The sequence below is a fragment of the Patella vulgata genome, chromosome 7 (genome assembly GCF_932274485.2).
Source record: "Patella vulgata chromosome 7, xgPatVulg1.2, whole genome shotgun sequence".
In the NCBI taxonomy this organism is placed as follows: Eukaryota; Metazoa; Mollusca; class Gastropoda; family Patellidae; genus Patella; species Patella vulgata.
In genome coordinates this window covers 55,042,452-55,059,102 of record NC_065885.2, presented here as the reverse complement: position 1 = coordinate 55,059,102, position 16,651 = coordinate 55,042,452, and the positions used below count along the sequence as shown (strand labels likewise).

Sequence of the window (16,651 nt, the reverse complement as noted above, 5' to 3'; positions counted from 1 at the left end):
TGTCGCGTGTTCGATCCCTGCATTGGTCAGTGGTGCAGAACGGATGGCCTGACAATGGCAGTTGTCTAGTCGTTCAGATTGGACGAAAACTCGAGGTCCCGCGTATACATTGGCAGTTGGAAGTCAATATAAGAGTAGGCCATAGTGCCAATGCCCGGGCAAAATTTCCCTCATAGCACACTGTATGGCGTATGCCCGTCTTCATTAGCCCAGTCAGGAGCAGAACAGTAGGACGTTAAACCCCATTTCATTGCCTTCTTCAATAAGGTTTGATCTCTGGTTTTGGTTGCAGTGTACTATGAGGAACATTTTGATCGTTCATCGGTTTTCCATTCATCTCATTATCCAATTCGAACTGACACGGGTTCTATTACGCATGCACCAACGTCTACACGGTACCCTAGCTTTCCGTTCCACCCGAACGGCCAGACGCTTTTCCTAGTCAGATTCTCATTCCTGCAATAATAACACGGAGATACCAGGAAGGCGCTTTATCGGCAAACTCCGAGCCATCGTGCAGTGCGGGGCCAAGGGGGGGGGGGGGGGGCTAGGGGGCCGACGCGGCGAGAATACACACTCACTCCACTCCGTTCGTTTGATATCGCCCTCTCTGTTCAGATAAGCTGGTGGTTTGGTGCCGAACAGTATCTGGTCAGATCATTTTATCTCGACGAGCAGTGTCTGAAATACTGCCAGACAGTCTATTTCTCAAAGAATCGTGGCGAAAATATGCATTCACTTTGATTCACTCACTCCGTTCGTTTTAAAACTTTCCTCTCTGAAGGGATAACCTAGTGATTTGGCGACAGGCGGTATCTGGTAAGCTCTATTTGACTCGTCTATTAATGCCTGAAATACTGCTAGAGTGTATTTCCGGGAATCTATTTTTCAGATTTTCGGGGGCTTCGTTGAGGTTTGCAATTCCGTTCGTTTGACACTTTCCTCTCTGGGGTCGGATAAACTAGTGATCAGGCGACAGACGGTATCTGATCTGCTCCGTTTATCTCTCATTAGTTATAACAAGTTGTTCAGTGATTACTACCAGGGGCGTGTGTTTGTGTCTGTGTGTGTGGGGGGGGATGGCCGAATGGTTCGCGTGTGCGCGTTTTTATCATAAGATCTGTCACTGAATCAACTGGTTTTGATTCCCCGGTTGTACCTGACAAGGAGTGGGGTCGCCTCTTCAGCTTCATGGACGACGGACGAACTGGGGCGACAGCAACACGTCCACATTTCCATGTGGGCGTATAAAAATGATTTCCCGACCGACCCTATTTTGAGGCGCCAAGTAATCGTAACACGGGTATTTTGTTTTGACCTAAAGGAAATGAAATGAGGTCTAACGTCCTATTGTTCTGCTCCCACTGGGTTAAGAAAGACAGGCATATGCCATACAGTGTGCCATAGGGAAAATTTTACCCGGGCAGCGGCATTATGATCTACTTCCAACTTTCAAGGTTTTACATGCACGCCAATGTATACACGGGGCCTCGGTTTTTCGTCCCATCCGAACGACTAGACAGCTGTACTTGTCAGGCCTTACGTCCTGTACCACTGATACGCGGAAACCACATCAGCAAATCCTGATTAACTTTCTTGGCCAATGAAGGGATCGAACACACGTTCTATAGACTAGCGAGTCCGCGTCTTACCCACTTAGACCTAAAGGAAAGCGACTGGCCACGTTAGTCTGTAAAGAAATGATATGACACGGGGTTGACTTCCTATTCTTCTGCTCCAACGTGTCTAATGAGGACGGCAGCCTCTAAGGTGTCAACACCGAAATGTGGACAACAGTGATGACCAATGGATACGTACCCATTTAAATTTTGTATCATTATTTATCCGTGCATAAAATTTGGGGTCGAAAAAAAAAAGTGGGATGGCTGGTGTTACAATTCCGGCATATCACCGTTTTTGCATGCCTCGTTGATTTTATTACAGTGCTTTCGTACGCAACGTTATATTACGTGCAGGAGAACCGCACCTCAGATTTTCGTCCCATCCAAACAGCTATACGTTGACCACCGAGAAGGAGGAACCACGCCGAAAAACCTTGATGAACTTTTATGACCAACACCGGGATCGAACATGGGATCTCCAGGTTGGCGAGCCAACGTCTTAATGAGCCACCCTTTTTTACTGGCGGAACAGTAGGATAAATGACATTCACATCCACTTTATTTTTTCCCACGAAAACACTAACATGCATAATTTGGGATGTTTTTCCTGGGAAAGGGTGGGGTATGCTTCTTCAGGTAGGGAAAGTGGTCTAACTACTGTCAGGCCAAAATTCTCGTAACTCGCATTGCACACGCCCAGACTGAAATATCAGTTTGCGCTGACATTGAACTACAGTAGAATCTGTATTAAGCTCAAAGGAATTTTCAAGACTGAACGCTTAACAGGAGTGGCCTCTTAATAAAATCTCAAGTGTTTTTGTGCCGACATCAATTAAATATTATGCTTGGTTGCATTGGAAGCAAACACCAATACTTGCATCAATGTTTTGTTAAATGTATTAGTAAAACAGTGAACACTGGTCGCATTAGAGGAGTAACCGTTGATTGAAGAGATGTAACAATGGAATTTTTACGCGGGGGGGGGGGGGGATTTATCGTGACCACTTACAAGGAGATGTCGCTGAATAGGAGTGGCTGCTCATACAGATTCTACTGTATTCCAAACACTTTCCTCAGCCTGCACCGACATTGAAATATCACAAACCATTTTCCCGGCCCGCAACAACGTTGAAATATCACAAGCCCAAAAAGACACAAGGCACTGAGTACAGAGTCCAGTTCCTTGAAGGTTCAACTACCTCAATGCCCTTCTAATATAAAAGCTGGTCAGGACCGATATATGGTACTAATACAAAGAAATAGATAATATTTGGTTTTAATATTTTTTTTTTATTTCATACAGTTTATTGCATTAACTTTGCTCTTCCTTGTCGGGTGGCCATTAATGCTTTTTTTTCTGCTACCTGTCTGTTTAAGACAATAGGCTTGACTGGCATGCCTCGGGCTTTGTTCCAATTATCCATACGTTCTTGTAATTTTTTAATTTGTCTGGTAGAGGGGTTCTTATTTTTACGGGACCATTTTAAATTCAGTACGTATTTCTGGTCCACCTGTAGAAGACAAAGTATAAAACAAAACATAAATCTACATTTTAAGAAACCATTCAAGTCAAGTCGGTAAAATGATACACAGGGTAGACATATTATATCTCAAATCTAAACGGATCTTGTCCATTTGTGTTCAGTGTTTTTATTATTTTTTTATTTTACAGTATCATATCTTTTTTCTTGCAAAAGTACTGTATATTTCTCAAACAGACGAGTCTTGTGAAGAGTGAAGATTAAGAACAGTCTTTAAACAAACTTCAGTTCAGAAGGAAGCAAATGTGGTTAAGGACAAAAACAGAGTTATATCCCTTTAGTAACAGATCTGACATTGATCATCTCAGAATGCTAGCAATATCAATGTCTGACGGCAGCAGGGCCTGAAAAAAAATACCATTTTTTTTTAGACAACCTTGTGTTAGTCTTAATCACGTTTATTAAAGATAGGTTGCTAGGCCACTAAAGATAAAGTCCACAACAGCAAAGTTATCTAAACAGTCCATGAAGGCAGTTACATTTTTAAACTTCTTTCGAAGGTTATCATGGGAGCATTTATTACAATACACTAAACAAGCGGTTGCCATGAGCAAGATACACCCACATTTTGCAACAGATGAACTGAGAAAAAGTTAACAAAACAGTCCATGAAGGCAGTTACATTTTTAAACTTCTTTCGCAGGTTATCATGGGAGCATTTATTACAATACACTAAACAAGCGGTTGCAAGATACACCCACATTTTGCAACTGATGAACAGAGAAAAAGTTAACAAAATAAGTGATTTTTCGTACAATCAGGGGCCATGCTCAGACTGGGCTAATGAAAACGGGTATATGCAATAGTGTGCTACAAGGGAAATTTCGGCTGGACAGCAGCACTAAGGTATACTCTTACATCGAATTCCAACTGCCAAGGGATCTTTTACATGCATGCCATGAACCTCGGTTTTCCGTTCCATCCAAATGACTTGACAGCTGTCCTTGTCAGGTCCTGTATCGCTAACAAGGTGAAGTTACAGTCTGATATGCACGAATATCAACAGGAACCAAGATCTCTGGGATATAAACATAAATTTCCAAGTTCCATCAAAATCAAAAAAAATTGTGATTTCTAGAGGATCGATGGTATAACATGGGTATTACATACTTTTACACTATTTGTGTACATGGAGCGGCCATTTTGTCGGGTAGTTTGGATATGAGTTTCATGAAATTTGCACTCGTCTGTCATCAGGGCGTAACGGCGAAATATTCAAAAAATTTTACATTTTTTTTAAATCAGATAAAAATTGTGACCTCTAGAGGGATCACAGGCTAAAAACACAGTTTTTCGTACAATCAGGAGGCATTATCCAGAAAGTTACAGTCTGATATATGCGAATATTGAAAGGAAGCGAGAACTTTGGGTTTTAAGTTTCATCAAAACGGAACACAATTGTGACCTTTTAGAGTGTCCACAAGCTAAAAACGTGATTTTTTGTATTACCAGGGACCATAATTCTTAAAATTACGGTCCAATACATGCTAATATCGAAAGGAGCGGAGATCTTTAGGGGATAAATCTATATTTCAAGTTTCGTCAAAATCGGATAAAACTGTGACATTGTGTGGAATGATTCAATTGCCAGTTTACCCTAGTTCACAGTTTCAGAAAATCACACAATTCCGATATTGATTCAGGGTGTCTAGTTCTCAAAATCAAACTGAAGTTCCCTAAAATTTGCTCCGCTAGGTACAACTGGTGGTCTTTTTCGAGATTTTACTACAGTTATTTTGTGGTAAAGTTATTTAGGTTCATATGTTGCATTTTTTGGAGCAGGGATGATACAGCTCTACCCCCCAAAGGAAAATCGGCCTGTACACCAATGAACATGCTTTACATTCTACAGTGTGTAGATTTAGTCACTCTGACACACAACACCAGTATGACCTGCACTATATATATAGAATGAATAACTAAACAACTTACCCCTTTCATACCACTTTTATAAACTTTTTTAGCTTTATGGATACCATTTCTATGGTCCTTTCGGTCTGAAAAGATACAAATTTGTTTTGGAGTTCATTTTATCTGGTTTTATATTAAAGATACGTTATATAAGACTTAGATAAAGAGCTGGCAGTTCTTTAATTAAAGCTGATTAACCGATAATCCCTGTTATTGTAGTATGCACAAAGAAACCTTACAGTTCTTTAGAGGACGAGGAAAAATATGAGTGGTCAATCAGCTATAATTTTGATTTGATTAGTTAATTATTCATCCGAGTCCGAAACGTTGCCAGATCGAGTCCGAAAAGTCGTCAAGTAAGTTCAACCCGTCGTCAAACAAGTCCGAAAGGTCGTCTGTGTTGAGTCCAAGCCTATATACAAAATGAAATGAAATGGGGTTGAACGCAGAGGTCGCAGTCACGCAAATAAACGCAAATATTGACGGACGCTGCGTAATTTACATGCAGAAAATTTCCCCGACGTGAGAATAATTAGATTATTCTATGTCATAGTTTGTACAATTTATGTGCTTCACCCGGCATTTACACACCTCTACTGTACGTTGTCTCCGTAGTTTTCTATATTTCCTCTTATTTCATTCATACGTCCATGGCATTAAGCCTACGTAGCTATCCTATTGGAAGCAATAAAGCGCATTTCACACAAGACTTAGGATTGGCAAGAACAAGACATACTGTTTACATTCAGCCAATCAAATGTTGGTTTTCATAGCGATAGTTTTCTCTTTACGTCCTGTCGAATAGAAGATTGAAATGACTGTGCCGTCAACCGTAGACATGCCGTTAACCTCCAGTCATTAGACTAAATACAGTAGGCATATCAATGAAATAAGGACGCTTAAAATAGGGTTGTTCACAAAACGACTTTACATGCTTCTATATTGAGTATTTTGGGAGGCTCTTCACGCAGATGTAGAGGGCAAAAACGCAAAATTTTGGAATGTCTGCGTATTTTTACGCAACTCGAAATTGGTCCACTGCGACCTCTGGTTGAACGTCCTACTGATCTGCTCCGACTGAGCTATGAAGACGGGCATATGTCATAGTGTGCTATGACTCACAAGGGAAATTTTGCCCAGACATCAGCACTATGACCTACTCTTATTTTGAATTCGAAGTGCCAAGGGTTGTCTACGTGCATGCCGATGGCCAAGTGTACACGGGACCTCTGTTTTCCATCAAATGTGAGGACTACATGTACAAGGGGGAAACACGCCAGAAATTCCAGATGGTAACGCAGGAATCAGTGACAGGACCTACAGGTCAGTAAACCATCTTACTAAACCTCTCTGGCTCCTGTCTGATTTAACAGTACGGTACTTACTATTATGATGCTGTGAAGCATTCTTTGACTTAGCCATTCTTCTTTCTTTAGATGTCAATCAAACTAAAAATAAATTTGTACATTTAATTTTTCCACATTAAACGTTTGTATTATCAGTAAGCTGATTAGAAACAAGTGACGCCCACTTTCAGAAATCATACATTTCACCAATCTCCCAAACAGAGTTGTCTTCCCTTGCAGTCCACACTACTAAGGGCTCATTTGACTACGCCATCAAGATTCTTGGTATTGATAGACAATGATAAACAATAGAATAGAAACCAAATAAATGATCTATAATAAAATAGAAATGAAGTCATACTTATAGTGAAATAATATTGTATTTAATATACAGGGAACTCTTTCGCGAAAGATTACAAGGTTAAAGGGTCGTAAATAACAACTGCGCATGTCATCGTGCTAATTTTAGAATTATATACACGCGGTTCTGTTTACCTTTATAATGCGCTCGTAAGGCCGAATGTATTTACACATGAAACATGCAAATTTAGCCTTTTTTTTCGGAGGGGTAGCCTAGTAATTGATGGCATTTCCCCCTAAAATTTACCAAAACTCGTTAAGTGTTTAAAATGCCAGGAAATTTTCTGACATGCCATTTTTATCATATAGTTAATCACGTGACCAATAACTGACCAATACCATAAATACAATGCTGGGAATTACTGGGAACTTTCCTGGCCAACACCAGGATCGAACCCCGAGCCTCCTGGAGTCCTTGCGACTTAGTGAGCCAACGCCTCTGTACATGGCGTGCGATAGATAACACTAGTAATGGTTTGAAATTAAGCATCACACCTATTTCTATTGTACTGTAACTGTGGGTCCTATTTTAGGCTTGCACATACAATGAATTACAATAACATTATTAACAATACAATGACAGTATGTGAGTATGAGTAATTACATCACAATTTTGATTTTATTTAACTCTATCTGTGGCGAACTGATATCCTGCGCCAAGTGGATGGAACAGCAGTGGAATTTAACTTGCTTTTTGAATGAATAAAATAATTCACTTCAATAACACGTCCATGCACAAGACTGAATCCCAAATTAGGTTCTATCCAGACATTCGTTTTGTTTATTTGCAAGTCCGTATGTTTATGTTGAGAAAAGCATTCATATTGAGTCAACAACTAACGGAAAAAGAGAAAAAGAGTATTCTTGTGACGGGGGAAGTTTTCATTGTTTGAAATCCTACAAAAATTTCATTTAGAGTAGTTTAGTAAGTCGGATGAAATCGGATTTAAAATGTGCCTATTCATCGACACACGTTACCAACCTAGAAGATGGCGACGAGAGACCGACGATAGGGAAACCCCGCTAGAGGGTACTGCCAACTTCCGGTGTTTCCATCAGTTCTTATTACAGGTCACGTCGACTTATTTATTTATAGCTCTCAGCTCCGTTACTTACCCATTTATCAAATAATTGTGACTACATATAAATAGAGTTATAGCCTTGGTTCTTTCCCAATGCGATATTTAGCAATGCGATATTTAGAATGAATCAAAAATGGCTAGACCTATTTGCTTTGGGTAAAATAAGTAGATTTAATTAATATTGTATAATTTGGTTTGCGAATTGGGTGTCGGGATCTACACTTAAAAAAACGACCGTAAAAAATATTTGTATCCTTCTAAATTAAACAAAACTCACATATACTAGTATTTAAATAGCCTTTTCCTAGATTTTCTAACTGCAAAATCCCGGATAAGTTCATATAATGTTCGGCGGCAATGGAAGAAAATGACATGCTGTGAAATTCGTCCACAACACATTACATGGCGTATGTCCGTTTTCATTAGGCCTACCTCGGTGGTGCAGAAAAGTAGGACGTTAAACCCGATTTCATCATTTGTTGCACTTTTGTATTATTGCCGAAACTAAACGTTATGAACAAAAACAGTGCGGACAGATGAAGGGTATTTCCAATTACACATCAATGTCATTAGGAATTATTATTATAAGCCGCTTATCGTGACCACCCAAAAAAAACCCCCACAAAAACAAACAAAATCTCTACAGCAGTCTACTTTTATTTTTTTTAAAAAAAAACACACACATTTTGATCCGGATTTGATAAAAGGATCAATGTTTTTCAATAATGTGGGGTTTTGGTAGGTATATTCCTTTTAGAAATTACACTTTCAAAATATTGTAGTTTGCAAGGGATTCCACAATCCCTCAAATGACATTCAGAGACTTTAGGAATCTAATTAAAGATACATTATGGGAGATTAGATAAAGAGTTGGCAGTTCTCACTATATAGTAGTTCAAAACTAGATGATGTAAAGGGAATTTGCTGAATATTTCAGTCAAACTGATCCACTCTGAACCGAGAATTTAGCGATTGAATTTTGGGCCTAGCCTCGATCATCATTACTAAAGTTGGTACGATAAAAAAAACATAGTCTCGATTATTCATTTTTAAATTTAATCATCAATGAGCGATGGACAGCAGTTCGGATTCTAACCCAGTAAATATCGTCGGCTAGCAATGACATCGAGAGCTGATTATGGTCTAGATAGGTTAATTAATGTCTAATATATAATTTCGATAACATTTCAGGCCTAAAGAAAGACATGCAATTGACAGATTTAGCTCTTGCATAATGTATGTTTAAGAAATATTTCGTCTTCTTTTCGATAAAATATAAAATACGGAATATTAAACGGAGAACAATAAAAACGAATTGAAACTTGGGTTTAACGTCTTACTTTACTGCAACAAACGGATTAATGAAGACGGAGCCGAGGTGGCTCAATGAGTAAACACTGACTCGATAACCTGTCCCGTGTTCGATCCTGACATTGGCCGAGAATGTTAATCGGGATTTTCCGGCGTGGTACCACACTGCATGACGTATACTCGTCTTTATTAGACCAATCGGTTGGCAATTGAGAACAGTGCTGGGGAATTCCCAAAGCTACTTCTCGGCCCCGATCTGAACTCGGGACTTTATATTCGAGACGTCAATGCTGCAAGAGAGAGATAATTTACATGTTTCCATGCTTGAAAGACATTGTTTTCTGTTCTCCGTATTCCAACTGACAATCGACTGTTTAATAACTGCGTGCCAACATATGAATCTGTGTTCTTGATTGTTCCACCGAACCATTATGTCACCCCGGGTTTCAAAAATTCAATTCTCACACCGCTCAATTACCCCCGTCCTGTTATGTTAATTATTCTCTTTACTTATCGAAACGACCCAGACGTCCTTTCCTTGTCAACCCCGCAGGAGTTACCTCCAATAAGCGAGCGATGGGGCTTGCACAAAGTCCATAGCGATTAATTATGACCTTGCATGGGTCGAAAAAAAAATACTAAAATGGATTCTTAATCACCGTTAATAAGTAAATAGTGATGAAATATAACTGCTAGAGATTTAAAATTCATATCATCATCTATCAAGCTGTGTTTGTCTATTTAACTTTTGACAATACTAGATTAATTAACAAACCATGGTGAGGGAAAACTATATAAATATAGACCGCAATTACAATTATCAGTTCCTATCGGATCAGATTTTAAATGTTATATGAATAATCACATTGGAGAGTGTTGAACGAACTACTGCAGCCTGAGAAGAGATTACATAGAATACAGAGGACCTTACATTTTGGTGGTGCAGTTTGCTGCGGTTCTTCATCTGATTTGTGTTCTGGTTCCATTTAATTTGCGAAAAGTCTTTTAAGATGATTTTTGATGTAAAGTTGATCTTCATAATTACTGCCTATGTTGTATTTGACACAACCTATGCCGGTGTCTGTCCAGTAATACCGCCATTTGTGGGTGACCTGTGTGGTGACATGCCGAATACTCAAAAAGACCAAAGCGTATTTCTCAAAAATAGCCGATTTGACAGAGATGCAAGGTGCCAATGCGACGTTAAAATGGCTTCTCCTGGCCCAACTCCAGAAACATTACGAATAATTTTGTTATCTTCACGTGTTGATGGATCATATTGCCCTGGCATGAACATGAGTGTCGAGAGCCGCGGAAGGGTACTGATGGCAATAGACTGCTCCCAAGCAGTGCATTTCATTCCTATATCCAATCCACAGCAAGGATTTGAAATTAAAAGTCGCAACCTCCAACAACCAGGAGCTGTTAAGTCATCAATATGTTTATCCGTAAGTGCTCATGTAGCATTAACTGTTCGTTGTTCCAGAATACCAATATTAGCAGCAAAAGCCAACGTACCTACAACAGACTTATTAACGTCTTTGGCTCCAAGTGGTGTTATGAATTTGAACGGCGTGTCCACACCACCTCCAGCACCTACCAATTACTTTGCAGCAGTCAAACAACATAATGCAACAGGCACCCAGTCCCAAAGTATCCTTGCAGCCAGTCAAGGAGCTCCAGCTACTGTCCAGCCAGATTTGGGAACAACGCCACCTTCCCAAGTAAGTACTCCTTTCACACCACAACGATATCTTTCTATTGCTAGACCGTCGTACCCAGCCATTTCAGTCCAGACGAGAACGCGAAGAAATGCCGTGCCATTCAAGTTAGGCCACCCATTTGTAATTCCTGAGCATCGAAGGAGACTTGCAAAGCAGCTGTTAACAACTACGCCATCTGTGCAACCTGTTACAGTGACCCCAGTGACCCCATTCGACATCGGTCGCCCATTTATTCACCGTGTAACCCAGCCATCGTTAAAAGTAAAACCCGAAAATGTGCAGACCACTTCAGAAGTGACCCCACGGAGATCCCCGACAACGATACACAGCCACAGCACCACGCCGCAAAGTGTTACTAAAAATGATTCGAATATATCAGGATTTGATACCAATGAAATTCCTGCTACAACAAATTGTCCAATAAACACACAACCGCGTTTACCAACTGATAGACCCGCGGGAAAGAGTTCAAAATCTGCAGCCGTATTTCCTTCCGTTCTTGCTCTAATGTCTTTGCTATGTTTGGCAATCGCTTAGCAAGATTTTTAGATAAGGTGAAAAAAGACACAATGAAAATTTAGGACTATTTCTATGCCGTTTTATAGATTAAATATGTGATTTTGTTGCCCCTTTATCATTTTGAATTGTTCTTAAGAATCATAAAATTTTGTTTATATATTATTATAGACAATGTGAAAAAAAGACGCAATGAAAGTTTAATACTATTTTTATTTTGTTTTTTATAAATTAAAAATGTTATTTTGTTTTTCCTTTATCTTGTTGAATTCTGCTTAAGAATTATTAAAGTTTTATTTATTTTTCAGTAGGTCTAACGGTCCTCGAGTTTTATCATGTAAAGACGGCAAGACGGGATTCTACTACAGTATTTTAAAAACATTTGTTTTCAATGTGTACATATATATCATTATATATTCATACATTATATCTAATGACTTCGATTTCACAATAATATTAATTTGCATTCCCAGAACTTTTTAAAAGCCTTTCCTAGTTTTATTTCAAGAACTTAGTGTTCTGTGATATCGTCATGAAGCGCAAACATGTACTGGGTTGTAGTTTCGTATATCAAACCGAATTCAAAGCTTGTGAAGACGTAATTCATACAGTTTCTGTTCTGTTCCAGACGCTTGGAAGTCTGTTCATTCATTCGAGGTCATTTATTGGAGTTATCCCCCCTTATCTACACCGTTTCGTCAATCAATTCACCTTTGACAGTCGCAATGGGTGAACTTGTTGTCACCCTTTGCACCGTCGTTTGTGTTTGATTGTACAGTTTTTATTCCTTGGGTGTGATCTTATTTTAAATGGTTATTACAAAAGGAAGACCACTGTGAACTCAAACCGCACGACGTTTAATTCAATCATTTCAAGTCGACTAAGATTTATAAATGAATGAATGAATAAATAAAATGGCGGTTAACGTCCTACTTTTTCTGCACCAACGGGGCAAATGAAGACGGGCATGCGCCATTTAGTGTAAGACGAGGGAAATTTTTGGACAGGATAGCAATAGATTTTCCAACTTTTATTCGAGTGGTCATAAGGTCTGCGTGGTCCCCCCTTGTCAGTGATGCAGGACGGAAGGCCTGACAAGGACAGCTGTCTAGTCGTTCGGATGGTACGAAAAACCGAGGTCCAGTGTGCACGCAAAAGATCCCTTGACAGTTGGAATTCGATATAAGAGTAGGCCGTAGTGCCGCTGTCCGGGCACAATTTCCCCCATAGCACACTGTATGGCGTATGTCCGTCTTCATTAGCCCAGTTCGAAGCAGAACAGTAGGACGTTAACCCCCATTTCATTTCATTTCATTTCATTTCATTTAGGTCATTGAGTCAAGTGGCGTGGTTTCGAACCCAAACTTATATTACGGTTGTTTAAATTCATTATTTATAAAACTATAAAACAGAGATTTGAAAGAACGCAGAGCACACATACACATCAGAAATAACATTAAAAAACTATAAAATTTTCCATCATAGCAAACGTATGCCCCATCTTGCAGAAAAGAAGGCCGGAAACCCAGTTTCATTTCGTTTCATTTTCAAAACGCGATTAAGCATAGCTCACCTGGTGTACGACAGTACAATTTAGCGATTGGCATTGGCAGCTCCCTATACCCCTCATTACGCCACTCTTGCGTGTAGCTTGCTGAGAGAGAGAGAGAGATTGGGTTTAACGTCCACTCGACATAAACTAGGTAATTTCGGGACTAACATATGGTTTAATTTTATTTCGATAATTCGCTTGCGCGTAGAGATCTTTAGCAGTGGGAGGAAACCGGAGGACCCAGAGAAAACCCACATACAACCTGCATTACAATAAATCAAATTAATGAAACAAAAGAAATAAAAAAATGTTATTTGATTTCCAGAAAGGGAAGTAATAAAATCAATCATTGTGAACTGATTGTTTAGCTATTGTTGTATAATAAATCAATTGTCAGAAGATCGATAAATCAGACCAATTTACCCAGCCAGGGTGTGGGCTTGTTATCACAAAGAATCGCGTAATAATTGAAATAAATCGAAGTTAATTCATCTGGTTGTGTGTTTTATCAACAGCCAACGGAATGACTTATTTCCTCTAATTATAATTGTATAGCTGTGGTGTTATTTAATCTGAAACAGGGGATTACGGTGGCTAAGTGCGTAAGACGCTGGCTCGCTAGTCTGGAGGTCGGGTGTTCGATCCCTGCATTGGGGCATCCGGCGTGCCCCCTCCCCATCTTGTCAGTGATGCAGGACGGAAGGGCCTGACAAGGACAGCTGTCTCGTTGTTCGGATGGGACAAAAAACCGAGGTCCCGTGTACACATTGGCGTGCTCGTAAAAGATCACTTGACAGTTGGAATTCGATATAAGAGTAGGCCTTAGTGCCGCTGTCAGGGCAAAGAGAGAGAGAGAAATGGGGTTTAACGTCCACTCGACACAAACTAGGTCATTTCGGGACTAACATATGGTTTAAATTTATTTACATAATTCGCTTGCGCGTAGGGGTCTTTAGCAGTGGGAGGAAACCGGAGGACCCGGAGAAAACCCACGAGGTTGGACAGGCGACCCTACTCCTTGCCACGTACAACCGGAGATTCGAAACCACGCCAGTTGACTCAATGACAGACTTTATGAAACAGCGCGCGCACGCTAACCATTCAGCCATCCAACCCCCCCTGTCAGGGCAAAATTTCCCTCATACTACACTGTATGGCGTATGCCTGATCTTCATTAGCCCAGTTCGGAACAGAACAGTAGGACGTTAAACTCCATTTCATCATTCATTTCATAATCTGAAACAAGAAGTCTATCGGAACACTTATTATTATCTAATGTTTAATAACAATGGTTCATTGATGTTGCGGGTTAAACCCACTGTCGACATGGGGTTTACAAGGGATCAATTGTTATTAGTGAACATCCCATTAAAGTGCACATCACTAGGGTGTCCAGGTTGTTTTATGAGCATATGTATATCTTAGTTATTTATTATTATAAACTAATTATTATTACACGATTGGAAGTTTACAATGAAGGAGTGTCATCAGTGTAGTAGTAGTTGTGGTGGTGGCGGAACAGCCCAACTTAGGCATGAGTCAAACGGGCCCAGGCCCAGGACCCCGCGGTTCATGGCAAAAAAAGAAAGTTCCACTTATCGGTCTAGCGGAGACTGGGTGAATCTACGGTCCTTCAACGTTCTCTGTGATTAGTCTAAACCCGTGGGCTTTTGGTGGCGGTAGTAGTACATGTAGTTGCAGAAATAGTAGTGGTAGTATTAGTAGTCATCGATGATACTATGTGCCTTACGCCGATCATACATACCATTAACGACATATTACTAGTTTACATCCGCAACAACCCCAGCAAAAAACTAAACGGAAGCATCGGCTGGTAATGGAGAAATGTAAATATACCAGAAACTTCCTCCCACTGCTAAAGGCCCGTACGCGCAAGCGAATTATGGAAATAAAATTGAACCATATGTTAGTCCCGAAATGACCTAGTTTGTGTCGCTTGACGTCAAACCCCATTTCTCCCTCTCTCTCATTTATATACACCTGTCGCCCAAAATGAAAATGTCTTGGGATCTGGTCCTAAGCGAAGTGGAATCAGTGTAAAAGTTCTCTAAACTTCATGAAGCGACTCCCTGGGGTTGAAATTCTTCGCTGTGGTTAAAGAGACTAGACTTAAAATTTTCAAATGAGGCTTTTGGTCTAAATTTTGAATCCGAATTCCATTGGACGAGGTGTATTAAATGAATCGTCAGTTAATACGAGACTAAGTTATTAAGAGCGTGTCCGCGAGAAAACCATGCAGAAGGTGCTAAGGCTTCAATCACAGATTTTGACCAAATTTGGTTTATAAGTTGGGATAGTCTCAAAACACATAAATGTGCAATATTAGATAAATCTTTCAATTCCTGTATGAGAAAATTGAAAAAACATTTTTCATATGGTGAAATTGCCAAAATCTGTCTTTTCTCAAATACCAACTTCGGCAAGTCCTTACACCTTTACTATACGTAGCAGAAAGACCAAACTCACACAGTTTATCGATGACTCAGTGCTGTTACCACAATATTAACTTCAGACGATTCTGTTGAACGAGATCTGTATACGGACTGGATATCAAAGCCTGTCTAAATTCCCCATTTTTCGTCACTCAAAGTTTGACGCCCTATAGCTACTTCTCTCATGGGGTGGGTTTAAAAAATTTATGCTCACGTGAACAAGCAACCTCCCAACATTTGATACAAAAAATAAAAATGACCGGAATCGACTTGACAAAAACTAGGTAAAGGAAACAATAACCCATGAAATTAACCGTAGTCGATAAAAAAACCTAACAATTTATTTTCCTTTTCATTCATATGGTGTTTACTACCAGCCCTAAAATACATTAGTATCTGTTTTATAAAAATATCTTGAAAAAAAATTCTTTCAAAGGCCTGTAATCGTTCATGGCTCATCTGGCGTCAACGGGAATTGACTTCTGCAGTTGTCCACGACCTTCCATTGGAGTTTCGACGTGCTCAATCTTAACAAACATATCCATTACTCTCAAATAGACATTATTTTAAATAAAATAATCCAACGAAAATGAAAAATTCACCTAAAAGTGAGATTCGAACCACCAACCGCATGACGTCATCCGACCCACCCTCTCACCGAGTTGCTTGTCCCAGGGCCCCAAGGTCCATGTCGTGGGCCCTGTTCAGGGGGTTTGCCTAGGGCCTCTCTTATTCTAAATCCGGTCCTGAAGGTGCAGCTGACGGTGCCCGAGAGCTGTAGCTACCATACTACACTGTTCAATGTCACCCACTTCGACGCAATTAGGCTTCGTTGCCGTTATTATTTAATCTTCCACATTTCTGTATTGTAGAAATCAGTGGATGTGTCCCAAAATGAATAGTGGAAACATGCTCTGAAATTAAACATTTTTTAACCATTTTCGGTAACTTGTTTGAAAATGAAATCTTAAAGAGACAATACAACAAATATGTTAAAGGGACAATACGACAATATCTAAATATACAATAAATACAAATACACACTTATATAGAGTACAACATGGTACAAATAATGGCTATGGATATGATGAACACGTATAAAAGTCAAAAATTTTATTTCTCTAATTAAATTTGCAAAAATTGTATCACAAAAGCTTATTTTTATCAATTTTCAATAAGCTGTATATTTTAAGTATGTTGCATTCCGGTCATTTTTTTGACACCTATGGATAC

General features: G+C 39.6%; 2 long non-coding RNA genes across 9 annotated transcripts; one reads left to right on the top strand and one right to left on the bottom strand.

The window, feature by feature from the left end:
- Window positions 1-2,891: 2,891 nt before the first annotated feature.
- LOC126826847 (uncharacterized) lies at window positions 2,892-8,319 on the bottom strand. 8 transcript variants are annotated; one of them, XR_007682415.1, is made up of 4 exons: window positions 8,295-8,319; window positions 6,460-6,522; window positions 5,096-5,160; window positions 2,892-3,133 (listed from the first exon to the last, which is right to left on the bottom strand). It is a non-coding gene; the product is annotated as an uncharacterized LOC126826847 (long non-coding RNA). The 8 variants fall into 8 exon arrangements; XR_007682413.1 differs by lacking the exon at window positions 8,295-8,319 and adding an exon at window positions 8,140-8,164; XR_007682410.2 differs by lacking the exon at window positions 8,295-8,319 and adding an exon at window positions 7,763-7,841.
- Window positions 8,320-9,962: 1,643 nt separating this feature from the next.
- LOC126826848 (uncharacterized) lies at window positions 9,963-11,898 on the top strand. The gene is made up of 2 exons (XR_007682419.2): window positions 9,963-10,897; window positions 11,722-11,898. It is a non-coding gene; the product is annotated as an uncharacterized LOC126826848 (long non-coding RNA).
- The last annotated feature ends 4,753 nt before the right edge of the window (window positions 11,899-16,651 follow it).